This window comes from Nycticebus coucang, chromosome 12 (genome assembly GCF_027406575.1).
Source record: "Nycticebus coucang isolate mNycCou1 chromosome 12, mNycCou1.pri, whole genome shotgun sequence".
NCBI classification, from domain to species: domain Eukaryota; kingdom Metazoa; phylum Chordata; class Mammalia; order Primates; family Lorisidae; genus Nycticebus; species Nycticebus coucang.
Genome location: NC_069791.1, coordinates 92,045,346 through 92,062,385, shown reverse-complemented (window position 1 = coordinate 92,062,385; position 17,040 = coordinate 92,045,346). Strand labels below are relative to the sequence as shown.

General features: G+C 48.1%; 2 pseudogenes; both read left to right on the top strand.

The window, feature by feature from the left end:
• Positions 1–2,817: 2,817 nt before the first annotated feature.
• LOC128562031 (autophagy-related protein 2 homolog A-like) lies at positions 2,818–7,010 on the top strand (annotated as a pseudogene).
• Positions 7,011–7,012: 2 nt separating this feature from the next.
• On the top strand, positions 7,013–11,237 carry LOC128562030 (eukaryotic translation initiation factor 3 subunit F-like; annotated as a pseudogene).
• The last annotated feature ends 5,803 nt before the right edge of the window (positions 11,238–17,040 follow it).

Sequence of the window (17,040 nt, the reverse complement as noted above, 5' to 3'; positions counted from 1 at the left end):
CCAGCTTTGGTGTATGTGGCTGGCACTGTAACCACTATGCTACGAGCGCGGAGCCAGTGCTACTGTTTTAATTTAAAAGGACTTGGAGGAGATTTCGGTAAAGAAAACAAACCCGATCTCTAATTACTCGTTACTCCTTTGGTGAGTACAAATTGGGTGAAAATATGCAAATATGCCTGTTTCTTTCCACTTTCCCCCTTTCCTCAATGTACCGGCTGATTCTCAAAGTGTGGCCCAGGGAACTTTTCTGTGAGACCTGCAGGATCAAAACTGGTGTTTTTTGTTTGTTTGTTGTCGAGACAGTCTCATTCTGTTACCCGGGCTAGAGTGTAGTGGTGTCATCACAGCTCACAGCAACCTCAGATTCCTGGTTGCGAGCAATCCTCTGGCCTCAGCCTCCTGAGTAGCTGGTCAAAACTGTTTTCATAATAGCATTATGACCTTTTTCTCCTTTCTCACCATCATTCTCACATGTGTATACAGTGGAGTTTTCCAGTGGCTTTCAGACACCTGATATTGCAACAGCCTGATGGCAGCAGCAGATGTGAAGACCCAGCTGTCTTCTATCAAGTCAGACATTACAGAGAATTTTAAAACATGGAAAATGTCTCTGAGCTGCTCACTAATTGCTTTTTGTTTTGGAAACTACAGTTATTTTTCGTAAAGAGCTTTTATGTTAACGTGCAAAGGGTTTACTATTGTTGTCTTTACATAAATGAATAAATACTTAAAAAATTCCTTGGCTTTAATTTAAAATATGGTAAATTTATTTATTTATTTAAACTCCTTCAAGTCCTTTTAAATTAAAACAACAGCTCTAAACTCCTACTGGGCACTGACCATCAGAGGCAGTTCGCAAAATACTGGGGGTCTTTGGGATCATCCATCAATTTTAAGAGTGTAGAAGGGTCGCAAGACCATAAAGCTTGAGAACCACGTGAAGGCACAATTATTTAGAAATGCTCTTCAAAAATATTAGCAAACAGTTACATAGCATTTACAGTTTTCCAGGCTCCGTTCTAAGCACTTCATATATACGTAATAAATAGATACACATACAGTTTTCTGGTCCTCGTGTGCTATGACCCCATTTTGCAGAAGTGAAAGTTGAGGCACAGAGGGGAATTATCAGAAAGCTGTTTGAGTTCCCAGACTAGGGGCCATGGCCCTGGGCCTAGGGGGCAGAAGAGGCTCCTCCTGGGGCTGTTCCTGCCGGTTGAGGCCTGTTCCTGTTCAGCCCCACTGCTAGGGGAGGGAATAGCCTCACTCTCTTCCTCCTCCTCCTCCTCTCTGCTTTCCCCATTTCTTGCTCAGGGCTTGGCCCAGCCAACTGTGAAAGATTGGAGCAGACAGGCCAGTCTGAGGTGGGAGCTGTGAGGTGGGGCCGGGAGCCTGGGATGACTCGCATTACATAAGGGACAGGGGACAGTTATATAACAGAGGGAGAGGAGGGCAGGCCGGCGAAGTAAGTCAGGACAAGGGGAGAAACAGGGAGATGGAAGAGGATGGAAGGAGAGAGCAGAGGAGACTATCTGTCTCCAACCTGGGAGGCTGCCGTGCAGGAGGCAACTTGGAAGGGGGGTGGGGCGGGGTCCTCCGTCCTGTCACCACCCCATTGCCAATGCCTGCCCTGGAAGGCTCCATCCTTCACTCTCTTGGCCCCACTGAGCACAGATGATTCTGGAAATCCTCTAATGTCTTTTACCATTTAATTAATTACAGCCAGTTTCTTTTGCTTGCAAACAAGAACCTGGAGTCCTATAGAACCCTTTCCTGCCCCAGTACTAGAATGGATAGGGGTCTAGAAACTTCTAGGCACCTGGGAGGTGCTCAATGTATGCATGTCGAGTAATAAATACACAATAGGTACTTACACATTTTCTTGTCATAGTTTTCACTGGCATATTTTTCTACCTAGTGACCACTTTGGCAGGCCAGTACCCCAGTGACATCTATTCTCTGCTGCCAACAGGGGAATGGTCCTGCTCTGACCTTCATTTAGTCAGTCAGCAAACGCTACCCAGGTGCTGTGCTAGGTTCCAGGGATGCAGCTGTGAACAGGGTGTTTGCGCTATTCGTCCAATATTTCTATTGGAAGCTCACCGCCTTTGAACACCGCCTTTGAACACCTGGTAGGACTGGACCCCCAGACTCTCTGTGGGTGGCTGTGTTCTGTGACACCACTACTGGCGAGTTCTGCTGGAGGTGATTGGTGTCACTCTATGAAAAAGATTTCGTGACTGGCGTGAGACCTTCCAGTGCTCTTTTCTCTCTGTAATGTGCAAGATGGTGGCTGCTGTCAGCCTGGGACTCTCTTGGGAGTCTGGGTGCCTGGGTGACCACAGTGAGCAGAGACCCAGGAAGGATATGTTGCACAAACAAGAAATAAATTTTGCTCTTCTATTTCACTGAGCATCAAGGGTGTTTATTTTTCCCAGTCTTCCAGGAGTTTGCAGTGTGATTGGTGGAGGAGGCACACGTGTGCTTTGTTTCTCTCTGTCATTCCCACTCCTTTTTTTTTTGTTTGCGGTTTTTTGCTGGGGCTGGGTTTGAACCCGCCAGCTCCGGCATATGGGGCTGGCGCCCTACTCCTTTAATTCTGACACCATCTACCTGGAGTCAGCCTCAGACCCCACTGGTAATGGGGTCAGTCCTGCAAGACTGCGCCCCCACTTCAAACACCATGAGTGCAAGTTGTCTCCTGTGCTGTGACTGACTGGCTATAAATAGAAGTTCCATCATCTGCTGGAGGGGCCCCCAGAACTCAGGAGAGCACTTAGTTTACTGGTTTGTTATAAAGGTACACAAAGGGTTCGGATGAACAGCCAGGTGAAGAGGTACGTAGAGTGAGGTCTGGGAGGGTCCTGCTGTAGGAGCTTCTGTCCCCTGGTTGTTTTCACTGACTCGGAAGCTCTTCAACCCCTTCATTTAGCGTTTTTTTTTTTTTTTTGAGACAGAGCCTCAAGCTATTGCCTTGGGTAGAGTGCCGTGACGTCACAGCTCACAGCAACCTCTAACTCTTGGGCTTAAGTGATTCTCTTGCCTCAGCCTCCCAAGTAGCTGGGACTATAGGCGCTCACCACAATGCCCGGCTATTTTTTACTTTTTTTTTTTGGTTGCAGTTGTCGTCGTTTGGCAGGCCCTGGCTGGATTTGAACCCGCCAGCTCTGGTGTATGTAGCTGGTGCCTTAGCTGCTTCAGCTAAAGGCACCGAGTCATTTAGGGTTTTTATGAAGTTTCCATCATATAGGCATTGATTAACTCAATCTGCAGCCCCTCTCCATTCCCAGAAGATCAGAGTGGAGGTGAAAGTTGGAAGCTTCTAATCTGGTGACCAGCCCCCACCCAGGAATCCCATTGAGTCACCTCCTTAGAACAAAAGATGCTCCCATCACTCGGGAGATTCCAAGGAATCTGTGCCAGGAATTCAGATCAAAGACCAAATATTTGAACAAAAGGTACATCAAACACCCTTATTGTTCAGAAAATTACCAGCATTTTAGAAGCTCCAAGGACTAGTGGCAGAGACCAAATCTGCATTTCTTATTGTATCACCACATTAAATCTACCCTCTGGGTGCCACGCCTGTAGCTCACTGGCTAGGGCATCAGCCACATACACTGGGGCTGGCAGGTTCGAACCCAGCCTGGGACCTGCCAAACAATGACAACTACAACAAAAAAAATAGCTGGGCATTGTGGAGGGTGCCTGTAGTCCCAGCTACTTGGAAGGCTGAGTCAAGAGAATTGCTTGAGCCCAAGAGTTTGAGGTTGCTGGGAGCTGTGATGCCATGGCACTCTACTGAGGGGGACATAGTGAGGCTCTGTTTTTTCTTTTTTTTTTTAAAATCTGCTCTTTAGCTTCTGGTTGAGTTCAGCAGAAGAAGGGAGAAGGAGGAGACTTACGGTATTTATTCTTCTGGCTTCCTCCTTGAACCTCAGGCTGGCTAAAGCCCCCAAGTAAAGGTTATTTCTTTTTGTGGGGCAGCCAGTTCTGTGGAAATTCTCCCATCTGGCTTTTGGTAACAGGTAACCACTTCATCCCCCATGGGACTGTGAAAGCCCCATGCTGTGCGGGAAGGCCACACGGAGGAGAACTGGGGTGTTCTGGTCCACAGCCCCAGCGGAACTTGCAGCCACCAGCAGTACCATCTGCCAGCCATGTGAGAGCCACCTGCACACCCAGTGCTACTGAGCCCTCAGATGAGTGCAGGGCCCACTAACAATAGGAAAGGAGAAGAATCAACAGCTAAACCCAACTAAACCTCAGAATCAACGGAGATAGTAAGATCTTATTGTTGTTTGAAATCACTAAGTTTGGGGTTTTTTTGTTAGCCAGCAATATTAACCCAAACAACATTCTTCACATTGTTCTATTTTAAGGGTGTTATCTTTTTTATTTTTATTTTTTGCAGTTTTTGGCCGAGGCTGGGTTTGAACCCGCCACCTCTGGCATAGGGGGCTGGCGCCCTACTCCTTTGAGCCACAGGTGCCGCCCAAGAGTGTTATCTTTTTGTTAGAACTCTGACTCATACAATCACAAATAGATAATTGTAAGATACAGTATGTGCTCAGAGAGAGGTAGTTTGGGGCCATGTGAGCTCAGAAGAGGCTCTAGAGGGGGAATGTCAACCTAATCTGATTCTTGAGGGATGACTAGTAGTGTAGGTGGGTGAAAGGAAGGGAACAGGCCTCGATAGCATCTGAGGAGCTGCACGGAGTCCAAGGTGGCTGGTGCCCAGATAGCAGGCAGGCAAGTGGAAGGACGAGGAAGGCTGCTGCCCCATGGTTGGGAGTTTAGGTCTCATCTTGAGGGCCACTGGAATAAAGCTACATGATCAGAAGCATGTTCTGCAACTTTCATTCTGGCTACTGGAAGGAAGATGGTTGGGGACCTGCAGGGATGTCGCTGCAGTTAGAGAGAGAACAAGGAGCTGATGACTGGACTTTAGTAAACCCCACCACGACCATGGTCAGCCTCAGCTGCCAGAGAAGACTAAAATGTCTGTATAGGAACCATGGAGGGGTCTTGGGGAGACTGAGACCTCTGTCCCCTTCCCTTCCCTTCCCTATTTTTCATTAATTAATTAATTGCCCTTGGTAGAGTGCCATGGAATTACAGCTTACAGGAATCTTAAACTCTTGGGCTTTTTAAAGAGATTCTCTTGCCTCAGAGAATCTCAGGTGCCTGCCACGATGCCTGGCTATTTTTTTTGTTGCAGTTGTCATTGTTGTTTAGCAGGCCCGGACCAGGTTTGAACCCACCTACCTCGGTGTATGTGGGCAGCGCCCTAACCACTGAGCTACGGGTGCTGAGCCCCTAATTTTATTTTTAAAACAGTTTATAGTAAAACAGTTCCCTTCCCCACCATGAAACTAACATATTCTTATTGTAGAAAATCCATAACATGAAACTAACATATTCTTATTGTAGAAAATCCATAAAATACCATAAATTTCAAATGAAACAAATTCACCATGATCCTGCTGCTCAGAAAGAACTGCTTATTTTTTAAATTCACTGATACATACTTTATTTATTTTGTAGTTGTATTCTTGAATTAATTTATGTATAGTTTTAAGTTCTGATTCAAACATTTTACACTGTATACTGAATATCAGGGCATTATGACTGAATAGTTATTTGAAAACATTTCAATGACTGTGCCATTTTCAATTGTCAGCCTAGATAGATGATAACCTGGTAATGTTTGTTTGTTTGTTTGATTGGTTTTGTTTTAGAGCCAAAGCAAGTTTGTTAAAGTTACAAAGACGCCCACTCAAACATACTGACAATCAAGGCGCTGCATGTGGCCCCCACCACCAATCTGGGTGGGCCCAAGTGCCGCCTCCATGTCTCACTGATGGTGCTGCACCTCAGCGTGGACCAGGATGCCCTTTTCTTCCTCAAAGACTTCTTCACAAGCCTGGAAGCCAGTATCGATCCCATGGTCCCAGAGGAGACCTCTGCTGAGGTTTGCCCTGAGACGTGAGTCCAGCCCAGCAGCCCACAGGAAGCTACAGGCAGTGGACGCAGCTCCTCCGCTACTGCTCAGCAGCCCATCTACTTCAGGGAGTTCCGCTTCATGTCTGAAGTGCCAATCTGACTGGACTGCCACGGCAAGCACGTCACCATGAACCAGGTGGGCACATTCGCTGGCCTCCTCATTGGCCTGGCCCAACTCAACTGCTCTGAGCTGAAGCTAAAGCGCTCTGTTTCTGGCGTGGGCTCCTGGGTGTGGACAAGGTGCTCAGCTATGCTCTCAGTGAGTGGCTACAAGATATCCGCAAGAACCAGCTACGCAGCCTGCTGGGGGGTGTGGGCCCCATGCACTTGGTCATCCAGCTCTTTCAAGGGTTCCAGGACCTACCGTGGCTGCCCATCGAGCAGTACCAGAAGGACAGGTGCCTCATGCGGGGGCTGCAGCGAGAGGCTGCCTCCTTCGGCTCATGCACTGCTTCTGCCACCCTGGAACTTAGCAACTGGTTGGTGCCGGCTATCCAGACCTAGAGGGATCCCCAGAGAAGCTGGGAGCCAGCCTGTGAGGGAGACAATCCTGAGAGCCCTATAGTCAGTGCGATGAGTTCTGTGGTGGGGGAGGAAGGCCCTGGTGGTGGGGGCCACAGCTGAGACGGTATATGACATCCTGTCCCCAACAGCACCCGTCTCATGCTCCCTGTAGGACAAGTGCTCTGCAAGAAAGCTGCGCAAGGGCCAGAAGCCCGCTGACCCTGGCATGGCCAAGGCATATGACACAGTTCGAGAGGGCATCCTGGACACAGCTCAGACCATCTGCAACATGGCATCTCGAGGCCATGAACAGAAGGGGCTGACAGGTGCCTTGGGGGGCGTGATTCGCCAGTTGCTTCCAACAGTGGTGAAGCCACTCATCCTAGCCGCGGAGGCTATGTCCAACCTGCTTGGGGGAATGTGCAACCAGATACTTCCTGATGCACAAGGACCACAAGGACCATGCACTCAAGTGGTGCTCAGAGAAGGCCCAGGACTGAGCATGGGGCATCTGGGATTCGAAGGGGTGCTGCCCACCCACCCTCTTAGCCTGCCTGCCGTGCTTAAGTCAGTGCCGCCAGCTCCTGAGCCTACCAAGAGCTCTGACTCACAGCTGGGGCAGGCCCAGGCCCTTCAGGGCATGGCCACCGTGACGGATACCTTCCCAGCCTGCCCACTGCCAATCAGCTGTGAGAGGGGGCCTCCCTGCCTTGGGGCCTTGGCCCTATCTCTGCACTTTTCCTCTGGGGAGAAAGGACATTGCCTCTCCCTCCCACCTGGGCCCACACTGCTGCCCTGTCCCAGGATGGAGGCTTTTGGACCCTTGGACCCCAACCCTACCTAGCCAAGTGTCTTTCTGTGTCTTGGGGGGAGGGGGACAGACACCGTGTGGTTCGATGTATTATTTTTAAGCTCCATGAGCATGTGGGACAGTGTCTGCATGAAGTGGAATAAACTGTGCCCACCGCCAAAAATAAATAAATAAATAAACAAATAAAGTAACAAAGACACAAAAGGAAGGCTTGCTCCATTGGCACGGCAGCAGAGAGTCGCCTGATAGTGTTCTCTTAAAACAAATTTTACACATAAAACTTTGTGAAAACTAATTTATGAGCATGGATATTGTCTCCCCAGATCTGCGATTAGGTAACCATTTTTCTTTTTGTTGTACAGTTAGATTATATCTAAATTTTCCCAGCTTAGTAACAGTCTGGAAGCAGAGGTACTTATCTATATGATTTTTTTCAAAAATTATTTCTTTAAGTTGAATTTCTTTTATTTATTTTTTTAGAGACAGAGTCTCATTCTGTCGCCCTTGGTAGAGTGCTGTGGTGTCACAGCTCACAGCAACCTCTAGCTCTTGGGCTTATGTGATTCTCTTGCCTCAGCTTCCCAAGTAGTTGAGACTACAGGCACCCACCACAATGCCCGGCTATTTTTTTGTTGCAGTTTGGCCGGAGTCAGGTTTGAACCCGCCGCCCTCTGTATATGGGGCTGACGCCCTACTCACTGAGCCACAGGTGTCCTCGTTTCTTTTTTTTTTTTTTTTTAGAGACAGAATCTCAAGCTGTTGCCCTGGGTAGGGTGCCATGGTGTCATAGCTCACAGCAACCTCTAACTCAGGCCCAAGTGATCCTCTTGCCTCAGTTTTTCTATTTTTAGTAGAGACAGGGTCTCGCTTTTGCTCAGGCTGGTCTCGAACTTGTGATCTCAGGCAATCCACCCACCTTGGCCTACCAGAGTGCTAGGATTACAGGTGCGAGGAACTACGCCCGGCCTGAGTTGAATTTCTCAAAGCAGATTTTCTGTTTTGGGGTGTATGAAGACTGGTAAGGCTTCCAATCCAGGAATTTTGTAACAGTGCACACTATTTAAAGTAACCATGACTTTTAAAATTTATTTTTGGGTGGATACTTATGTTTCCATGGAACAAAAACAACAGTGTAAAGAGATACCTGGTACGGAGTTTCCTCTGGTGGGAGAGCTGTAGAGAGCTTTTCCATGGACAGGTCAGATACATTTTCTCATGGAAGCAGCTGGGGCTCAGTGGGAGAAAAAGACACCTCTTTTTTTCTGTGAGACTCTGTCACAGTGGCCACAGCTTAGTGAGTACGACTGGTCCGTCTCAGCCCCTCTTACTTCCTTGCCCTGCGCTGGGCCCACACGGTCTCTGTTGCAGCCAAGTTCTCTATCCCTGCAGACGTTCACCCCACGGAAGCTCCCCGCAGGTAAGCTCCCCCACCTGCGCATGCTTTCACAGGTTTTTATTTTTTGATATTCAAGTATAAGCAAATAGGAGTATAGTCTCTTGCCTTTTTCACTTAACAATGTTATCTCCTTCTGCATGAAGTTCAAAGAATGTTAGGAACTGAATATTTGTGTCCAATTTTGTGTTTAAAGTTCAGATGCCGAAATCCTAACCCTACAGTATTAGGAAGTGAGGCCTTTGGGAGGTGATTAAGTCATGAGGGTGGAGCCCTTATGGATGGGATTAATGTCTTTCTTTTTTTTTTTTTTTTTTTATTGTTGGGGATTCATTGAGGGTACAATAAGCCAGTTACACTGATTGCAATTGTTAGGTAAAGTCCCTCTTGCAATCATGTCTTGCCCCCATAAAGTGTGACACACGCCAAGGCCCCACCCACCTCCCTCCAACCCTCTTTCTGCTCCCCCCCATAACCTTAATTGTCATTAATTGTCCTCAATCAAGATTGAGTACATAGGATTCATGCTTCTCCATTTTTGTGATGCTTTACTAAGAATAATGTCTTCCACTTCCATCCAGGTTAATACGAAGGATGTAAAGTCTCCATTTTTTTAATGGCTGAATAGTATTCCATGGTATACATATACCACAGCTTGTTAATCCATTCCTGGGTTGGTGGGCATTTAGGCTGTTTCCACATTTTGGCGACTGTAAACTGAGCTGCAATAAACAGTATAGTACAAGTGTCCTTATGATAAAAGGATTTCTTTCCTTCTGGGTAGATGCCCAGTAATGGGATTGCAGGATCAAATGGGAGGTCTAGCTTGAGTGCTTTGAGGTTTCTCCATACTTCCTTCCAGAAAGGTTGTACTAGTTTGCAGTCCCACCAGCAGTGTAAAAGTGTTCCCTTCTCTCCACATCCACGCCAGCATCTGCAGTTTTGAGATTTAGTGATGTGGGCCATTCTCACTGGGGTTAGATAATATCTCAGGGTTGTTTTGATTTGCATTTCTCTAAAGGATTAATGTCTTTCTAAAGGAGAACTCAGAGCCTTCTTTCTATGGTAGGAGGACACAGTGAGCAGATGGTGTCTGTGAGGCAGGAAGCAGAACTTACTGGACATCAATTGGCCAGTGCCTGGATCTTAGACTCCCCAGCCTCTAGAACAGTGAAAAATAAATTTACGTAGTTTATTGATTATCCAGGCTATGGTATTTTCTTACAGCAACTTGAATGGACTAAGAAAAAGGGATTAGGCTTTTCAGGACAAGATGGCCACACCAGCAGTGACAGCAAGTGACCACTCCTGCCCCAGCGCCGGCTGCACTTCTGTCCTTATCTTCAGACCCGGCAGGGGCAGTGTCTACTACAGCTCTGGGCCTGATGCGGCATCAGCACAAGCCCCAGCGCAGACCCTGTGCCCTCACTGACCGGTCTGGCCCTTCCAGGGACCTTCCCTGGCGGCCACATGGTCAAACTGCACCCAGGCATTTTGGGCTCCATCATGCACGACTACCAGAGATGAAATGAGGGAGCTGCCCATGTTACCGGAACCCTCCTGGGAACTGTTACAAGCACTCAGTGGAAGTTACCAGTTGCTTTTCAGTGTGGCACAATGAGTCAGAAGATGAAATGGCTGTTGACATGGAATTTGCTAAGAACATGTATAAATTGCACAAAAAGTCTCTCCAAATGAGCTCATCCTGGGCCCATATGCTACAGGCCAGGATATCATAGAACACTCTGGGCAGATCCATGAGTACTACAGCCTGGAGAGCCCCAACCCTATTCACCTCACCGTGGACACAAGTCTCCAGAATGGCTGCTTGAGCTCAAAGCCTATGTCAGCACTTTAAGGGTGTCCCTGGGAGGACCGTGGGAGTGATGTTCACACCTCTCACAGGGAAATCACACTTATGTAGGACACTGCACACACTGAAGTTGACCTGATCATGAAGACCTGTTTTTTCTTTTTTTTGAGACAGAGTCTCACTATGTTGCCCTTGGTAGAGTGCTGTGGCATCACAGCTCACAGCAACCTCCAACTCTTGGGTTTAAGTGATTCTCTTGCCTCAGCCTCCCAAGTAGCTGGGACCACAGGTGCCCACCACCAATGCCCAGCTATTTTTTGTTGCAATTGTCATTGTTGTTTAGCAGGCCCGGGCTGGGTTCGAACCCACCAGCCCGGGTGTATGTGGCTGGCACCCTAACCACTGAGTTCTGGGTGCCGTGCCCATGAAGACCGAGTGACTGGACTCTCAAGTGACTTGTGGCAAGTAGGAGGGCGTCAGCTTGCATCCTGGATGCTGTAAGCTCGGTGTTGCAGCATGCAGAGGATGTACTGTCTGGAGAGGTGTCGGCTGACAGTACTGTGGGTCACTTCTTGCTGAGCCTGGTAAATAGCTCCTGAGGACTTGGAGACCTGCTCAGTAGCAACATCAATGATCTGCTGATGGTGATCTGCCTGGCCCATCTCATACAGTCACAGATTGCTCTGAGTGAGAAACCTGTGAACCTGTGACTGGGCTCCAAGCAGCTCTCCTGCCAGTCTGGGTCTCACCCTAGGACTGAGAATAAAGTAAAGGAGAAATGGTTTCTTCATGGTCTTGAGTCACACTGAGTCAGTCAAGCACTTGAGACTCTGATAAACATAGTCTACCTGTTATAAATGAAAAAAAAAGGGGGATTAGAACTTCTTTGGTATATTGGGATAATCTTCAGTGAAACTAGGATGTGAGCTTGTGTCTTAGGTTCAGTGTCAGAGCTGGGGTTTTTATTTAGGGAGAGGGTCTCTTCTGATACGCTGGGTGGCTGAGGCTGACAGCCTCTAGGACTTAGGCCCTCTGGCTGGAGCAGTGGCTGAGAATGTGAGTGCGGGTGTGGGGCACCTCTGCAGCTCTGGGGGAACAGGGCAGAGAAGGGCAAACTCACATACATGGTGGTGGGGTGCAAGAGCATCTTTTCAGATCCTCCTATATATTTGATGAGCTTTCTCTCTTGACTCTTAAAAAAAAAAGCCCTACTATGAAACTAAGCTTTCATAGGAAAGCTATAACCCAATTATAATCTAAGAATATGGGGAAAGGGGAAAGGGAGGAGAGGACAGGGGGGAGGATGGGTGGAGGGAGGGTGATTGGTGGGATTACACCTACGGTGCATCTTACAAGGGTACATGTGAAACTTACTAAATGTAGACTATAAATGTCTTAACACAATAACTAAGAAAATGCCAGGAAGGTTATGTTAACCAGTGTGATGAACAGACGTCAAATTGTTTATAAAACCAGTGTATGGTGCCCCATGATTGCATTAATGTACACAGCTATGATTTAATTAACAAAAAAAACTCCGCTGACCTTTATCTCTTCGATTGCCTATAAACTTTGTTCTTCTTAACCCACCCACTTCCCTTGGTTGCATACCAAAAGAGGCGGCATTGGTGAAGGAAAGTGCAGGAGAGAGACAGGCTTCCTTTCCCCCAGGCTCTAACTGAGAGTAGCCTGCATCCCAGCGGAGGGGGCAGTTTATCCTCCTCCGCCTCTCTCTTTGGGAGATGTAGCTCTCCAGCATGGGAACCATGCCATGTGGGTGGACGTCAGAGGTGGTGGTGTCTGAGCTGACCCCTAGACTTCAGAGACACTTATGAAACAGAATAATTGCATGAGAAGGTATCTTAGCTTAGGCTGCTATAACAAAATAGCATAGAATGGGTACCTTACACAACAAAATTTCTCGCAGGGGTCCTCAAACTACGGCCTGTGGGCCACATGAGGCGGTGTGATTGTATTTGTTCCCGCTTTGTTTTTTTACTTCAAAATAAGATATGTGCATAGAAATCTGTTCATAGTTTTTTAAAAAAAACTATAGTCCGGCCCTCCAACGGTCTGAGGGACAGTGAACTGGACCCTGTTTAAAAAGTTTGAGGACCTCTGAAGCTTAGACGTCTGAGATCAAGGTGCCAGCATGACTGGGTTCTGAGGAGGACTCTCTTCCTGGCTTGCAGACAGCCACCTTTTCACTAGGTAGTCATGAGACAGAGAGAGAAAGAGTGTTCTGGTTTCTCCTCTTCTTTTTTTTTTTAACAGAGATGTTATTTAGTATTTTATTTATTTATTTATTTTTTCTTTTTTATTGTTGGGGATTCATTGAGGGTACAATAAGCCAGGTTACATTGATTGCAATTGTTAGGCAAAGTCCCTCTTGCAATCATGTCTTGCCCCCACAAAGTGTGACACACACCAAGGCCCCACCCCCCTCCCTTCGTCCCTCTTTCTGCTTCCCCCCCCCCGCATAACCTTAATTGTCATTAATTGTCCTCATATCAAAATTGAGTACATAGAATTCATGCTTCTCTATTCTTGTGATGCTTTTCTAAGAATAATGGGGGCTCTGCCCTCATGGCGACATCTAAATCTAATCAGCTCCCAAAGGCCCCGCCTCCTAATACCATCACATTGGGGATTAGGGCTACAGCATATGAATCTGGGCGGGGATATGCAAGCATTCAGTACATAGGAGAAAAAATATTTGGGGGATCCAGGTTGAGCAAGAGGTGCTCATGGGTGTGTGCACAGAGAGAAGATGAAGTCAAGTGGGAGAATGCCGCCTGCTGGGCTGCCCTCCCCCCGGAGGCTGGTGTTGCAGGTGAAGACCTTGGGAAGCAGGCTCTGAGATGGAAACTGGCACACAGAGAGGCTTTGGGGAGTGTTCTTGGGATCAGCACCTGGGGAGGAAGGAGGCAGCACTGGGCAGAGGGAGAAGTTGGGCTTTGGGGCTTTACACTAGCTCTGGAACTGGGCTGGCACTGCAGAGTCGTCCCACACTGGGGTGGGGGGCTGGGCCTGTATCCTCCTATCAATGCTGGCTGACTGCAGACCCTGCATGTGTTTGCTTACCCCTTCCTGAAGGGGGGAGGCTGGGTGGTGACTCGCCTGGGAGCAGGTGTTCATTGTCTCTGCTCTCTACTACTCACTCTCGCTCCCCTTGCTCTTGGCTGGGTCCCTGCTGGCCTCGACAGTCTACCTGGGCACTGCCCGAGACCACTCTCCCTGAAGGTCCAGAGCCCACAGTCACCGTCCCCTCCTTTCTCAGACTGTGGCTATTGCATCTGACCATTTCCCAGCAAAGGTGAGCCAGAGGTGTCCGAGTGGAGTCACCTGAGGGCTAAACACCTTCTCCCCTGGCCCCACAGCAGGCAAGCAGTCCACCTCCTGCTCAGGACCCATTGATTCTTCCCCCCAGGGCAGGGGCTCCTTTCTCTGCCTGTGTGTCTCTCTCCCCACATGGAGCCAGAGGGACCAGATGGCGGCTGTAGCTTGAAATTAAATGGGAGGTTGTTTGTGTCCCCTGGTGGGAATGTTTTTCCTGTGGAGCCGAGACCCCAGCATGCTGCAGAGCCCAGAGCTAGGAGAGTCTGTTCTCACCTTGCTCCCCACACTGTAGGTGGCACACCCAGCTTGCCTCCCCCAGGGTCACCCCTGCCCGCTCCAGTGGGCACTGGCCTGCAGTCTTGGTCATGACGTGTCTCTGACTCCACATTTAAGTTCACTGGTTCACTTTCAAATTCCTATTCAGTGGTAAACTTGAACTAGGATTGATCCCCTTTCTCCTGCTCTTGGACAGCATTTCCTGCAAGTCCCACTTGGGGGAGACATCTCTCTATGTCCTGACTGTTAAACGGTTGTCTCATTTTTAATTTTTTTTTTAAAATTCTGACAGTGTCTTGGGTGGGTCCTACACTTTGGGCTTGGTTGTAAGTGAGAAGATGGGATCCAGTAGAAGAAGTTATAGTATCCCTGACAAATGTTTGACCTTACAGCCTCTACAGTGCCCAGAGGGACGCGGATCCCTGGGTTCTCAGATGTGAAACTGGACACATCCTTAAAGGTGTGTGAGAATGTCTAACTTCTGAGAAATAGTAATATTATTTATAATGTATATGAACATATACTGGTTTATAAGTTTATTCAATTATTCATTTATTCTTGGCCTTATTTCAAGAAAAAAAAAAAGAGGCAAGCCAATATATTACCAATTGAATAGCTTTGGAAAGAACATACTTTTTTTTCTTTTAAACAGTTTCACTCTGTTGCCCCAGGCTAGAGTGCCATGGTATCAGATCACAGCAACCTCAAACTCCTGGGTTCAAGTGATCCTCCTATTTCCGCCTCCCAAGTAGCTGGGACTACAGGTACCCACTACCACACCGGCCAATTTTTTTTAGTAGAGATGGGATCTTGCTGTTGCTTAGGCTGGTCTCACACTCCTGACCTCAGGCAATCCTCCCACCTGGGCTCCCAGAGTGTTAGGATTACAGGCATGAGCCACCTCATCTAGCCAAGAACATAGTTTAGAAAATAATCAAATCGGGTGGTGCTTGTGGCTCAACAGAGTAGGGTGCTGGCCCCATATGTTGGAGGTGGTGGGTTCAAACCCAGCCCCTGCCAAAAACTGCAAACAAAAAAAAAAAAAAAGAAAAGAATCAAATCACAGTGTGCTTGTGCTGAATTTGCTTGGGATCTGAAAGGTCCAAGCATCAGCAGGTGGTATAAATTCACAATAGTGAGGGCCACTGTTGAAGTTGCCAGCACTACACAATCAGCTGCTCCAAAGTGCAACAGCTTAAAAATACAACCTTTGGGCTCAGAGCCCATAGCTCAGTGGTTGGGGTGCCGGCCACATACACCAGGGCTGGCAGGTTCAAACCCTGCCAGGGCCTGCTAAACAACAATGACAACTACAACAAGAAATAGCCAGGCATTGTGGCGGGTGCCTGTAGTCCCAGCTACTTGGGAGGATGAGGCAAGAGAATCGCTTAAGCCCGAGTTTGAGGTTGCTGTGAGCTGTGACACCATGGCACTCTCCTGAGGGCGACATAGTGAGACTCTGTCTCAGAAAAAAATAAAAAAATACAACCGTTGATTTGCTTATGACTGTGTGATCTGCCCAGGGTTTGCCTGTGCTCATCATGGCATCGGCCAGGGCTGGAATATGGAAGGGGCCCTCTCTGCACGTGGACTTTTTCTCCAGTAGGGGAGTTAGTCAACACAACAATGGCCGGGCTCCAAGAGGGCCAGTCCTACCAGGCTAAGCCTCAAAGCAAACCTCTGCTGGCATCCTGCTGGCTAATGTCCTGTTAGCTGGAGCAAGTCACACGGTCAAACCAAGTCAGTGTGGGAGGGCACGAGGGCACTCATGGGGGCCACTAATGCCACTGTCCACAGCAGTCACTTACCTCTCCTGCAGGAATGTTAGACAGACCTGTGCTTGAATCCTGCCCTGCCATGTACCTGTTTATTATGGGTTGAAATGTAGCCCCTCTGCTATGGTTTGAGCCTTTGTCCCCTCCAAAACTCGTGTTGAAACTTAATCCCCAGTGTGACAGTATTAAGAAGTGATCGGATCATGAAGGCTGCGTTCCCATGAATGGATTAATCCTCTCATGGTTTAACAGGTTAATAGCTTATGATGGGCGGGGAACTGGTGGCTTTATAAGAAGAGGAAGAGAGTCCTGAGCCAGCATTAGCACACTCAGCCCTCTCACTATGTCTTGTCCTGTGCTGCCCTGTCCACAGTCCCCACCAGGGAGAGGCTCTCATCAGATGCACCCCTGACCTTGGACTTCTTAGCCTCCCCAAAACTGTAAGAAGTAAATTCCTTTTCTTTATAAATTACCCAGTTTCTGGTATTCTGTTATAAGCAAGAGAAAAGAGACCAAGACACTTCCCTTTCTAAACTTACCTGTTGAAGCTCTCCCCTCTCCCACGGCCCCAGGACATTAGAATGTGACCTTGTTTGAAGTTGGGGTCATTATAGAGGTAAGCAAGTGGAAGCGAGGTCATTAGCCGGGTGCTGACCCAATATGACTAATGTCCTTGTAGATGGAAAGGGGAGGTTTGGACACAGAGACAGACATACACAGGGGAAGATGATATGGAGGGACAGGGAGAAGACAGCCATCTGCTGGCCAAGGAGAGGCCTGGAACAATCCCTCACAGGTAAGGGACCACCCCTACCACCACCTTGGCTGTGAGCTTTTGGCCTGCAGAACTCTCAGACAATGAATTTCTTTTCCTTTTCTTTTTTTTTTTTGGGGGGGGGGGCACAAACTTCCTCTAGAGTGCAGTGGCATCATTATAGCTCACAGCATCCTCAAACACCTGTGCTTAAGCCTTCCTTCTGCCTGAGCCTCCCAAGTAACTGACACTATAGCTCGTGCCACTGCACCTGGCTAATATTTCTAATTTTTGTCAAGACTGTTTCTTGCTCTTGCTAAGGCTGGTCTCGAACTCCTGAGCTTAAGCAATCCTCCCAGCTCGGCCTCC